The sequence below is a fragment of the Bos indicus x Bos taurus genome, chromosome 5 (assembly GCF_003369695.1).
Source record: "Bos indicus x Bos taurus breed Angus x Brahman F1 hybrid chromosome 5, Bos_hybrid_MaternalHap_v2.0, whole genome shotgun sequence".
NCBI lineage: Eukaryota > Metazoa > Chordata > Mammalia > Artiodactyla > Bovidae > Bos > Bos indicus x Bos taurus.
In genome coordinates this window covers 119,471,536-119,485,378 of record NC_040080.1, presented here as the reverse complement: position 1 = coordinate 119,485,378, position 13,843 = coordinate 119,471,536, and positions in this window count along the sequence as shown.

Below are 13,843 nucleotides of genomic sequence, written 5' to 3'. Positions count from 1 at the left end.
TTAACAATAACACCATAATAGTGGGAGACTTTAATACCCCACTCACACTTATGGATAGATCAACTAAACAGAAAATTAACAAGGAAACACAAACTTTAAATGATACAGTGGACCTAATTTAAATTTAAATGATACAGTTAGACCTAACTGATATCTATAGGACATTTCACCCCAAAACAATGAATTTCACCTTTTTCTCAAGTGCACACGAAACCTTCTCCAGAATAGATCACATTCTGGGCCATAAATCTAGCCTTGGTAAATTTAAAAAAAAAAAAAAAAAACTGAAATCATTCCAAGCATCTTTTCTGACCACAATGCAGTAAGATTAGATCTCAATTACAGGAGAAAAACTATTTAAAAATCCAACATATGGAGGCTGAACAACATGCTGCTGAATAACCAACAAATCACAGAAGAAATCAAAAAAAAAATCAAAATATGCATAGAAACGAATGAAAGTAAAAACACAACAACCCAAAACCTGTGGGAACTGTAAAAGCAGTGCTAAGGGGAAGGTTCATAGCAATACAGGCATACCTCAAGAAACAAGAAAAAAGTCAAATAAATAACCTAACTCTACACCTAAAACAACTAGAAAAGGAAGAAATAAAGAACCCCAGGATTAGTAGAAGGCAAGAAATCTTAAAAATTAGGGCAGAAATAAATGAAAAAGAAACAAAAGAGACCATAGCAAAAATCAACAAAGCCAAAAGCTGGTTCTTTGAGAGGATAAATAAAATTGACAAACCATTAGCCAGACTCATCAAGAAACAAAGGGAGAAAAATCAAATCAATAAAATTAGAAATGAAAATGGAAAGATCACAACAGACAACACAGAAATACAAAAGATCATAAGAGACTACTACCAGCAATTATATGCCAATTAAAATGGACAACTTGGAAGAAATTTAAAAATTCTTAGAAAAGTTTAACTTTCCAAAACTGAACCAGGAAGAAATAGAAAATCTTAACAGACCCATCACAAGCAAGGGAATTGAAACTGTAATCAGAAATCTTCCAGCAAATAAAAGCCCAGGTCCAGATGGCTTCACAGCTGAATTCTACCAAAAACTTAGAGAAGAGCTAACACCTATCCTACTCAAACTCTTCCAGAAAACTCATTCTATGAGGCCACCATCACACTAATACCAAAACCTGACAAAGATCCCACAAAAAAAGAAAACTACAGGCCAATATCACTGATGAACATAGATGCAAAAATCCTTAACAAAATTCTAGCAATCAGAGTCCAACAACACATTAAAAAGATCATACACCATGACCAAGTGGGCTTTATCCCAGGGATGCAAGGATTCTTCAATATCTGCAAATCAATCAATGTAATACACCACATTAATAAATTGAAAAATAAAAGCCATATGATTATCTCAATAGATGCAGAGAAAGCCTTTGACAAAATTCAACATCCGTTTATGATAAAAACTCTCTAAAAACCAGGAATAGAAGGAACATACCTCAACATAATAAAAGCTATATATGACAAACCAACAGCAAACATTATCCTCAATGGTAAAAAAATTGAAAGCATTTCCCCTAAAGTCAGGAACAAGACAAGGTGCCCACTCTCATCACTACTATTCAACACAGTTTTGGGAGTTTTGGACACAGCAATCAGAGCAGAAAAAGAAATAAAAGGAATCCAAATTGGGAAAGAAGAAGCAAAATTCTCACTGTTTGCAGATGACATGATCCTCTACATAGAAAACCCTAAAGACTCCACCAGAAAATTACTAGAGCTAATCCATGAATATAGTAAAGTTGCAGGATAAAAAATCAATGCACAGAAATCCCTTGCATTCCTATACACTAATAATGAGAAAATAGAAAGAGAAATTAAGGAAACAATTCCATTCACCATTGCAACAAAAAGAATAAAATACTTAGGAATATATCCACCTAAAGAAACTAAAGACCTATATATAGAAAATTATAAAACACTGGTGAAAGAAATCAAAGAGGACACTAATAGATGGGGAAATATACCATGTTCATGGATCAGAAGATTCAATATAATGAAAATGAGTATACTACCCAAAGCAATCAATAGATTCAATGCAATCCCTATCAAGCTACTGATGGTATTTTTCACAGAACTAGAACAAATAATTTCACAATTTGTATGAAAATACAAAAAACCTCGAATAGCCAAAGCAATCTTGAGAAAGAAGAATGGAATTGGAGGAATCAACTTGCCTGACTTCAGGCACTACTACAAAGCCACAGTCATCAGGACAGTATGGTACTGGCACAAAGACAGAAATACAGATCAATGAAACAAAATAGAAAGCCCAGAGATAAATCCATGCACCTATGGATACCTTATCTTTGACAAAGAAGGCAAGAATATACAATGGAGAAAAAGACAATCTCTTCAACAAGTGGTGCTGGGAAAACTGGTCAACCACTTGTAAAAGAATGAAACTAGAACACTTTCTAACACCACACACACAAAAAAAACTCAAAATGGATTAAAGATCTAAATGTAAGACCAGAAACTATAAAACTCCTAGAGGAAAACATAGGCAAAACACTCTCTGACATACATCACAGCAGGATCCTCTATGACCCACCTCCCAGAATATTGGAAATAAAAGCAAATAAACAAATGGGACCTAATTAAAATTAAAGGCTTCTGCACAACACAGGAAACTATAAGCAAGGTGAAAAGACAGCCTTCAGAATGGGAAAAAATAATAGCAAATGAAGCAACTGACAAAGAATTAATCTCAAAAATATACAAGCAACTCCTGCAGCTCAACTCCAGAAAAATGAATGACCCAATCAACAAATGAGCCAAAGACCTATACAGACATTTCTCCAAAGAATATGTACAGATGGCTTTTAACAAACACATGAAAAGATGCTCAACATCACTCATTATCACAGAAATGCAAATCAAAACCACTATGAGGTACCATTTCACGCTGGTCAGAATGGCTGCGATCCAAAAGTCTACAAGCAATAAATGCTGGAGAGGGTGTGGAGAAAAGGGAATCCTCTTACACTGTTGGTGGGAATGCAAACTAGTACAGCCTCTATGGAGAACAGTGTGGAGATTCCTTTAAAAACTGGAAATAGAAATGCCATACGACCCAGCGATCGTGGGTGTATACCCTGCTGGGCATACACACCAAGGAAACCAGAATTGAAAGAGACGCATGTACCCCAATGTTCATCGCAGCACTGTTTATAATAGCCAGGACATGGAAGCAACCTAGATGTCCATCAGCAGACGAATGGATAAGAAAGCTGTGGTACGTATACACAATAGAGTATTATTCAGCCATTAAAAAGAATACATTTGAATCAGTTCTAATGAGGTGAATGAAACTGGAGCCTATTATACAGAGTGAAGTAAGCCAGAAAGAAAAACACCAATACAGTATACTAACGCATATATATGGAATTTAGAAAGATGGTAACGATAACCCTGTATGTGAGACAGCAAAAGAGACACAGATGTATAGAACAGACTTTTGGACTCTGTGGGAGAGGGCAAGGGTATGATGATTTGGGATAATGGCATTGAAACATGTATAATATCATATATGAAATGAGTCGCCAGTCCAGGTTCGATGCACGATACTGGATGCTTGGGGCTGGTGCACTGGGATGACCCAGAGGGATGGTATGGGGAGGGAGGAGGGTTCAGGATGGGGAACATATGTACACCTGTGGCGTATTCATGTTGATGTATGGCAAAACCAATGCAATATTGTAAAGTTAAAAAAAAATTCAGATGCTGAAAAATAAAATAAAATATGAAATCTAAAAAAAAAAAAAACCTGAAAGGCCCTCCTAGGGGAACAAGGTGATTTGATTACTGAATTCTTACAGATGGAAAAAAGATTGGTCTTGTAGAATTATATTCAGATAATATTTTCATATTGTTATTCAGCCTTCTTATTTTTTCATTCAAAAATATAAAAGAGCTAGATAGTTTTATAATACTTTTTTTAGTTTGTACATACATACACACACATATTTTTGTTTGCCTTGTATTCTAGTTTGCTTTCTCTTTAGAGTGGAGTTGCTGCTGGTAAGTTGCTTCAGTCGTGTCTGACTCTGTGCGACGCCATAAACGGCAGACCACCAGGCTCCCCCATCCCTGGGATTCTCCAGGCAAGAACACTGGAGTGGGTTGATATTTCCTTCTCCAATGCATGAAAGTGAAAAGTGAAAGTGAAGTCACTCAGTCGTGTCTGACTCTTAGCGACCCCATGGACTGCAGCCTACCAGGCTCCTCTGTCCATGAGATTTTCCAGGCAAGAGTACTGGAGTGGGGTGCCATTAGTACTAAATCCTTTCTGGAAGTAGGCATATTGTAAATTATTTTAAAAATACACATATGCTTAAAAATCGTCTCCCATTGGGTGAGGGTCAGCAAATTAGTAAGCATCACTTCAGTTTGGGGTTCAAAATTTAGTTGAAGTTTTTGCTAAAATCACCCTTGCCTTTCACTAACATAGTGATGATCTGAGAGATTAAAATATTCTCCTGCTGCTTATTATAAAAATGAGCTGCTCCATGTTATGTGCACCAAATGTTCCTCATCTGGAGCCTAATTCATGATGCAGTATAAATTATGTGGCAGTAACCTCCCAAGTTGCAAGTTGGGATTTAAATGCACCTGTGATTTAATTCTTCCAGCTGCCTGTTCCTTGCTGAATTTTCTTTCAAATACTGAAGAGCAGTAATTACATCCTATTTTTAATTACACATCCACTCTCCAGGGAAGAAAGGAAACTGATGGTTTCCATACAGACTCAAATTCTTTCTCCTCACTCTGGACTTGCTTCTGCTTTGAGCAGTGCTGCAGTTGACAGCTGAATTTTCAGCTTGTGTTTGGCTCACTTGAATTTGGGTATTTCTGGGACTATAATTCCTAAGGATGACAACATGGAATTACAAAAACTTGTCAGTGATGATTTCTTGTGGTATCTAGTTAATTGTGTCCTTTGCAGAGACTTGGTCAGAAGTCACACACTGCAGTGTTTGTAAAATTTTATGAACATGCAATAAAAAAATTCTTGGAAACTTCCGTGAAATGTAGGGCCCCCGAGATCTATTTAACTTCTATGAGCAATTTAACATCATATTAAATCCATATGAACAGACTGCCAAAAAGAGTATATCTGAGGTTTAATATTTACTCACAAACTAAGCTAATCCTGGGGTTTCACAGAGGCCCCTTCCACAATGGGTTTCTAAACTAGCACAATCTGAAATCCACTGCATATTTAAATATCCAGTCTCACATTTCTGTTTCCTTTCCATTCTCAGTACACAGCACTCGGCAAACTTGCCTATAAAAGGCAGTCCCTGTAATGAAAAGAGCCATGGGTTTTGCCAATGAAAGTCTCCAGGTTTAAGCACAGTATCAGCAATTTTACTAGTTGTGGCCTTGTATTGTTAATTTAATCCTTCTAAATTTCAATTTCATCACCTGGGAATGGAAATCAGAATATGAAAAATGAAATCACCTTCACTGCCTAAGGAAGCACACTGTAAAGTTTCCTTTACCGCTATCAATCTAGGTTCTTTCCATGGACTCAGCACTGAACTTAAGATGAACATTACAAAGTAGAAGTGCAATCCCCTTGCCTGAGTCCCTCTCTCTTTGGCCAACCATCTCCTAATGCTAATACCTGCCGAACTTCACCCATCAGTTCCTCTTCTGTACTTTCACTCAGTCAATGCTCTGCTTCAGGCTTTGTCTCTAACTCTGCAATCTTTTGGAGACAGACTTCCAAAGTGGACACTTAGAGCCATGACCATTGTCTGCAGAATCTCTTTTCAATTGGCAATAGCTTTCAAAACCTTGAAATCCATATAGTCACAAATGGAAAAGCCTTTGATTGTGTAGATCACAACAAACTGTGGAAAAATTTTAAAGAGATAGGAATACCAGGTCACTTTACCTCTCTCTTGAGAAATCTGTATGCAGGACAAGAAGCAACAGTTAGAACCAGATATGGAAAGACTAGTTCAAAATTGGGAAAGGAGTACAGCAAGGCTGTAAACTGTCATCTTGCTTACTGAACTTACAGGCGAAGTACATCATGCAAAATGGGCTGGATGAATCACAAGCTGGAATCAAAATTGCCAGGAGAAACATCAACAACTTCAGATGATACCACTCTGATGGCAGAAAGCAAATAGGAACTAAAGAGCCCCTTGATGAAGGTGACAGAGAGAGTGAAAAAGCTGATCTAAAACTCAACATTCAAAAAACTAAGATCATGGCATCCAGTCCTATTACTTCAAGGCAAATAGATGGGGAAAAAGCACGAACACTGACAGATTTTATTTTCTTGGGTTCAAAAATCACTGCGGACAGTGACTGCATCCATGAAATAAAAAGATACTTGCTTCTTGGAAGAAAAATTATGACAAACCCGCTGCTCCTGCTGCTGCTAAGTCACTTCAGTCGTGTCCAACTCTGTGCAACCCCATAGACGGCAGCCCACCAAGCTCCACCGTCCCTGGGATTCTCCAGGCAAGAGTGGGTTGCCATTTCCTTCTCCAATGCATGAAAGTGAAAAGTGAAAGCAAAGTCGCTCAGTTGTGTCCGAATCTTCAGGACCCCATGGACTGCAGCCTACCAGGCTCCTCCGTCCATGGGATTTTCCAGGCAAGAGTACTGGAGTGGGGTGCCATTGCCTTCTCCAATGACAAACCTAGACAGCTATTAAAAAGCAGAGACATCACCTTGCCAACAAAAGTCCCTATAGTCAAGGCTATCGAGCCAGAAGACAAGTGCTTGTGCACCTCCTTCAAGCACCACCAGCTTCGGACCATGAAGTCTTGCTTTACCATTAACCACAACCCCAATCCCAAGGACTTAGAGCAGCTCGCGCAAAAGACGGGCCTCACCAAGCGGGTCCTGTCTGGTTTCTGAATGGCCCGGCCAAGATCAGACGCAACCTCTTCGGGCAGGAAAACTGGGATGTGGACAGGTCCGCTGAGGCAGCTCCGGCCGCGCTCAGCACCCCCTGCTGGCGCACCACCCTCACATACCTGATGAGCCCCGCCCTCTGCCTGTAACGTGCATCTTAGCTTTGAAGTTCACAACTTGAACTATATTAAATAACTTACAGTATCAAGTATTTGTCCTATCAAGTGTGCAAATATCATTTCAACTTTGCAGTAAAGTGTAGAATGAACCCTGATGTAAAATAAACTAGCCTTCTTGCTAGTTTGATCTTGCTTTATTTGATCTTGATCTTAGGCAACTCAACTAGCTTTGCTGAGTCTAATTTACGTGTCTATTAATAAAGATAATACTTTCTCACAAGTGTTTTGGGAAGGATTTAATGAGTTAATGAGTATAATAGCTAAGAATTATTGAGCAACTACTGTGTGCAAGAAGTTCTAACCACTTTACATGTAGTTTCTCAAATCATCTTCAGAGTAAGCCCACGAGGTAGGTAAGATTATTATTCCTATTTATACAGACAATCCAAGGAGAATAAGTAATTTGCCCCAAATTATACTATCTGGAAAGCCTGTAATTGCTGGAATGAAGACGCAATCCCAGACCTGCCTGGCTCCCAAGAGATTATCACACATATAAGGTGCTTGATTAATTGAAGCTATAATTATCCACAGGAGGCAATATCACAAATTTACTGCTGGACAACATGATTTAGAAAATAAAAGGTGCAGTAAAAAGAGCATAAACCTCAGAACAAAAAAATTAGATTTTAGCCCTAGTTGCATCATATTGTCACTCCAGCACTGCATAGCTCACTGCTCCAGTGCCACGCAGCTGCTGCCCACAGCTCCAGTGTCAGAATGGGAAAGACTAGAGATCTCTTCAAGAAAATTAGAGCTACCAAGGGAACATTTCATGCCAAGATGGGCTCGATAAAGGACAGAAATGGTATGGACCTAACAGAAGCAGAAGATATTAAGAAGAGGTGGCAAGAATACACAGAAGAACTGTACAAAAAAGATCTTCACGACCCAGATAATCACGATGGTGTGATCACTCACCTAGAGCCAGACATCCTGGAATGTGAAGTCAAGTGGGCCTTAGAAAACATCACTATGAACAAAGCTAGTGGAGGTGATGGAATTCCAGTTGAGCTATTTCAAATCCTGAAAGATGATGCTGTGAAAGTTCTGCACTCAATATGCCAGCAAATTTGGAAAACTCAGCAGTGGCCAAAAGACTGGAAAAGGTCAGTTTTCATTCCAATCCCAAAGAAAGCCAATGCCAAAGAATGCTCAAACTACCTCACAATTGCACTCATCTCACAGGCTAGTAAAGTAATGCTCAAAATTCTCCAAAACAGGCTTCAGCAATACAGGAACTGCGAACTTCCTGATGTTCAAGCTGGTTTTAGAAAAGGCAGAGGAACCAGAGATCAAATTGCCAACATACATTGAATCATCAAAAAAGCAAGAGAGTTCCGGAAAAACATCTACTTCTGCTTTATTGACTATGCCTAAGCCTTTGACTGTGTGGATCACAAGAAACTGTGGAAAATTCTGAAAGAGATGGGAATATCAGACCACCTGACCTGGCTCTTGAGAAATCTGTATGCAGGTCAGGAAGCAACAGTTTGAACAGGACATGGAACAATAGACTGGTTCCAAATAGGAAAAGGAGTACGTCAAGTCTGTATATTGCCACCCTGCTTGTTTAACTTATATGCAGAGTACATCATGCAAAATGCCAAACTGGAAGAAGCACAATCTAGAATCAAGATTGCCAGGAGAAATATCAATAACCTCAGATATGCAGATGATACCATCCTTATGGCAGAAAGTGAAGAAAAACTAAAGAGCCTCTTGATGAAAGTGAAAGAGGAGAGTGAAAAAGTTGGCTTAAAGCTCAACATTCAGAAAACTAAGATCATGGCATCTGGTCCCATCACTTCATGGCAAACAAATGGAGAAACAGTGGAAACAGTGTCAGACTTTATTTTTCTGGGCTCCAAAATCACTGCAGATGGTGACTGAAGCCATGAAATTAAAAGATGCTTACTCCTTGGAAGGAAAGTTATGACCAACCTAGACAGCATATTAAAAATCAGAGACATTATTTTGTCAACAAAGGTCCGTCTGGTAAAGGCTATGGTTTTTTTCTAGTAGTCATGTATGGATGTGAGAATTGGACTATAAAGAAAGCTGAGCACTGAAGAATTGATGTTTTTGAACTGTGGTGTTGGAGAAGACTCTTGAGAGTCCCTTAGACTGCAAGGAGATCCAACCAGTCCATCCTAAAGGAAATCCAATGAACATTCATTGGAAGGACTGATGCTGAAACTACAACTCCAATGCTTTGGCCACCTGATGTGAAGAGTTGACTCATTTGAAAAGACCCTGATGCTTCGAAAGATTGAAGGTGGGAGTAGAAGGGGACGACAGAGGATGAGATGGTTGGATGGCATCACCAACTCAATAGGCATGAGTTTGAGTAAACTCCGGGAGTTGTTGATGGACAGGGAGGCCTGGCCTGCTGCAGTCCATGGCATTGCAAAGAGTTGAACATGACTGAGTGACTGAACTTTATTTAACTTGCATCTTATCACTGAATAATCTTTGACAAGCCCACCCAATTGTGCCTATGTGGTTTCCTTGTGTACTTATTTCTAAATCATAGTTTTTTGAGAAAGAAATGAGATACTCTTTAAAGAATGCCTGTCAGTCATAGCTGAATAAATATTATGGAAGCTTCTTTTAGCAGAACCTTAACTGTTTCCAAACCTCCTTCTGCCCCTCTTTTTGCAATGGTGCCCTATCTCTTTTCACATCAGGATCCTGCAACACTCATGGAGGAAAAAGATTATTTCTATAACACCTATCAAGATATATTCTTTTATTTTTTTCTGAAACTTGAAGAGAAAGATTGGTTAATCTGAAAGAATAAAGTTTTTGGAATTTTAAGCACTCTTCCATTAATATAAGTGAATGGAAGCCATTCATTTAAGGGGAAAAAAACCTTCTTAGTGTGGTGGAAATCATAAATCAGACCATGCAGGTCACCTCCAAGTCATAGGGTGAAAACTGGCCCAACCAGTATTGTTTGTCACAGTCTTTTTTTTTTTAAGTGACTATAAATGACTAGAAGTGAAATATGGGTTCAAATGTTCTTGCATTAACTTAAATCCCTAAAGCTTGGTTCCCATCACAGGCCAGTGAGTTAGCCACCACTACAGATTAGCACCCTTCTAAGAGCTTTGGGAAGTTCAGTTGCTTAGATTAGCCACAAGGATTGACTACCACCTGCTATTTTCATCCATTCAATCCTGTACTCAAAGTAAAAGCCCTCAGCATTGACTTTCAATGGAGAAAAATAACATATCCCTTTGGATCTGCACCTCCAGTCAGTTTTAGCCCACCCAAAAAGTTGGTAATATACTTAGACTTACTTAGACTGCACTGATTTATAGGGTAACAACATTTAACTAGGCTATGACTAAAGCACCTGCACAAGAGACCCACGCTCTGTGAAAACCACAGTAACAGGTTTATACTCATGAGATAATCCAGATCACTTTCCATTAAAACCTACTCACACAGCTGTGTACAAAGAGTCCCTTAAGTGGATGGATCTCCACAGTAGTATTTGCCTGAACAGCTGTCCCAGAATTGACAAGTATAAGATTGAACTGAAAGGCAGGAATTTGAGGATTAAGACTAGGATGTGAACACTTCCCAGCTAAGTGAATCTCTGGAGCACTAGGCAATTACTATTTTGAGAGACAATATGTTTAAATAACCACAAGGGAAACAGACTCTGCAAGCATCAACCATCACATCTGTGACCACTGTTATTTATTGAACACCCTTAGCGAAGTGTTTGACTCTATGAAGCATGAAAAACACCCATGAGGTCTGTGTAACGAAGTCATACACAGAAACCCTGTGTTGTTCTGAGTCAGGCCAAGGAAAGTTAGGGGGCCTTGGTGAAGGTGCAGAGATCAAGGTACATGCTTTGGGGCAAATGTACCATCCAACTTCTTCTTGTGCTGTCATGCAAAGCTGGTCACTCAGTCCCATTCCAAGTGTTTATGGAACCTGGAACTAGAATGCAAATGAAGGGGCTTCCCTGGTGGCTCAGTGATCAAGAATCTGCCTGCCAATGCAAGAGACAGGGGTTCTATCCCTGATCCAGGAAGATCCCACACGACCTGCGGAGCAACTAAGCCCATGTGTCACAACTATTGAGCCTGTGCTCTACAGCTCATGCTCCACAGCAAGAGAAGGCGCCACAATGAGAAGCCTGGGCACCACAACTAGAGAGGAGCCAGGGAAACCCTAACAGGTCATTATAAAGTACTTCCTATAGACCATTTTGCTCATCCATACATCTTTCCATCAACAATTGCACTGAATAGTTCCTCTGCTTCAAACACTGTACTCCCAACCCCTGCACCTGGGCCACCCTGTCCCACCCCCAATTTTAGCCAGGTTGTTTCACAGGTGGTACCCACCACAGAAGCCTTTCTTGATCATCTAGATAAAATAGGACCTACTCTCCTATTACTCTCTCTAACCTGCTTTTTGTTTATGGACTCATCATCACCTGACATTTTCCATTTATCTGTTTATCCTCTCTTCTTTTCCACCCCAACTAAAATAAAAGCTACAGAGAAGCAAAACTTGATTTGTTTTGCTCTTTGAAAATTACTCAGTGCGTTAAAAAATGTCTAGCACACACAAGTAAAAATACGTGATAAGTAAATAAATTAAATTTTGCAACTACTACCAGAGCCTAGCCATACAGGTTTACGTAATAGACACTCAGGAAGATTTCATCAATGTATTAAAGAATTAATTAATGAGTGATTGTGGTAGTCAGGTTTCAAGTTGACTTCCAATGGAAGCCCTGATTCAACTCCATTCATAGTAAATAGGGCTGATTTGAGCAATAAACAGGATACTGCAGGTATGTGACTTTCAAAGCTATGTCATGAAAGACATTACAGCTTCCATCTTGATTTCTTGGATCATCTGTAGTGATCTCTGGGGGAAGACAGCTCCCATATATTCAGGACACTCATCCAGCCTCAGGAAAGGTCCAAATAGTGAAGACCTAAAGCCTCCTGCCAACAGGCAGCACCAATACTCCTGCCATGGGAGTGAACCACCCTGGAAGTGGATCCTGAAGTCTCAGTCAAATCTTCACACAACTGCACCCCTGGCCAACATCTTGGCTGTTATATCGAGAGACACTCTGAGCCAGCACCACCTAGCTAAGCTACTCCCAAAGTTCTGAATCACATAAACTGTGAAAGATAATATTTATTACTGTTTTAGCCACAAAGTTTTGAGATAATTTGTTAAATTAGTAGATAAGTAATACAGTGCATTAGAAGCAATTTTCAAAACATTGTCCGTCTTTTACATTTATGTTTAATGCAGGGACAGTTCTTTCATTCATAAAGTGCACACATTTTTTGCCCAAATCAAATGAATCAGCAGGTTGATTCAGAACTACTGTTTTAATAGAGTTTGAAGTATATTTCATGCCCTATTTCTGACAAGACTATTGGCCACAAAAAAAACCTAACACATGTATATAAAATGAATTCTTCGCATGATGATCATTTAAAGTTTCTCAGCATCCAGATTCTATCATTACTCTTCTAGCCCACAATCCTAGAGGTCTTACTCAGAGGAGTAGTAAAGGTTCAGCTACATCATCACTTTCAGCATCTGCCTTTTTTTGTTTGTTTCTTTGCCAAAGGATAAGAGAAAAACAACAACAAAAACCTCTGAACTTATTATTTACTATGTGATTTTTATGAATGAATGTGCTTATTTTCCCCACAGAAAAGATTATATGAGTGTATTCCTTTCTGTGTGTTGAAAAGAAAGCTGCCTTGGCAAGTGTGTTCAAAATTTGACTCAGTGAGCATGTGCTATTAAGCAAAATAGTAACACTTTCAAATGAAGGCCTGGTAAGTGTGATTCTTGAAAGCTAAGGAGATGCGGTATGTGTCCAGTTGCTCACTCTTGTCCAATTCCATGTGGCCCCGTGGACTGTAGCTCACCAGGCTCCTCTTTCATGAAAATTTTCAGGCAAGAGTACTAGAGGAGGTTGCCATTTACTCCTCCAGGATATCTTCCTGACCCAGGGATCAAACCTTCCTCTCTGGCATCTCTTACATTATCAGGTGAGTTTTTACCACTAGCACCACCTGGGAAGCCCAAGGAGATGCAGACTAGTTAAAATTCCAACACTCAGAATTCTAACAAGCATGTGCTATTGTCATGAGGTGGGAAGAATTACTGGGTAAGCCTTAGGTGGAGAGTAAAAAATTCTGGTGGACCCACGATAGGAGCAGGAGGCATGAATACTTGAAGGCACATTAGAATGATGCCATCACGGCTGAGAAATGCATAAGGGAGCTGAAAATCAGAGAATCACAGATTTGTAAATAATGAGAATAAAAAGAGCTTCTTAGATTTTAATTTGATTTGCTATGTGGTCAAAGGAAACAGTCACATGAGACTCGAGAGCTTTGAGCAATTAGAAAAGGAATATTCAGCCTTTCCTTTCTTGGATCTTTTATCTCTTGGTCACAAGCAACTGACAGAAAGTAAAAAATCCAAATTTACAGTTTGAACCAAGGCAGAGATGGGTCAGTGAGGTCTGATACAGAAGGAAAAGAAAGGAAGTACAATGATGTGACTATGTTAAGGCTGTTGTGTACTTAGATGGTGTGGACTGATTGGTAATAAGATTAAAATATATAAGATGCACAGCATTTTATAGATGCAGTTTCAGCTCATCTTAAGCTACCCTGAAGTTCTATAGTAAATTTTTAAAATTTTGCTGAGAAAGTGAATCTCATGAGT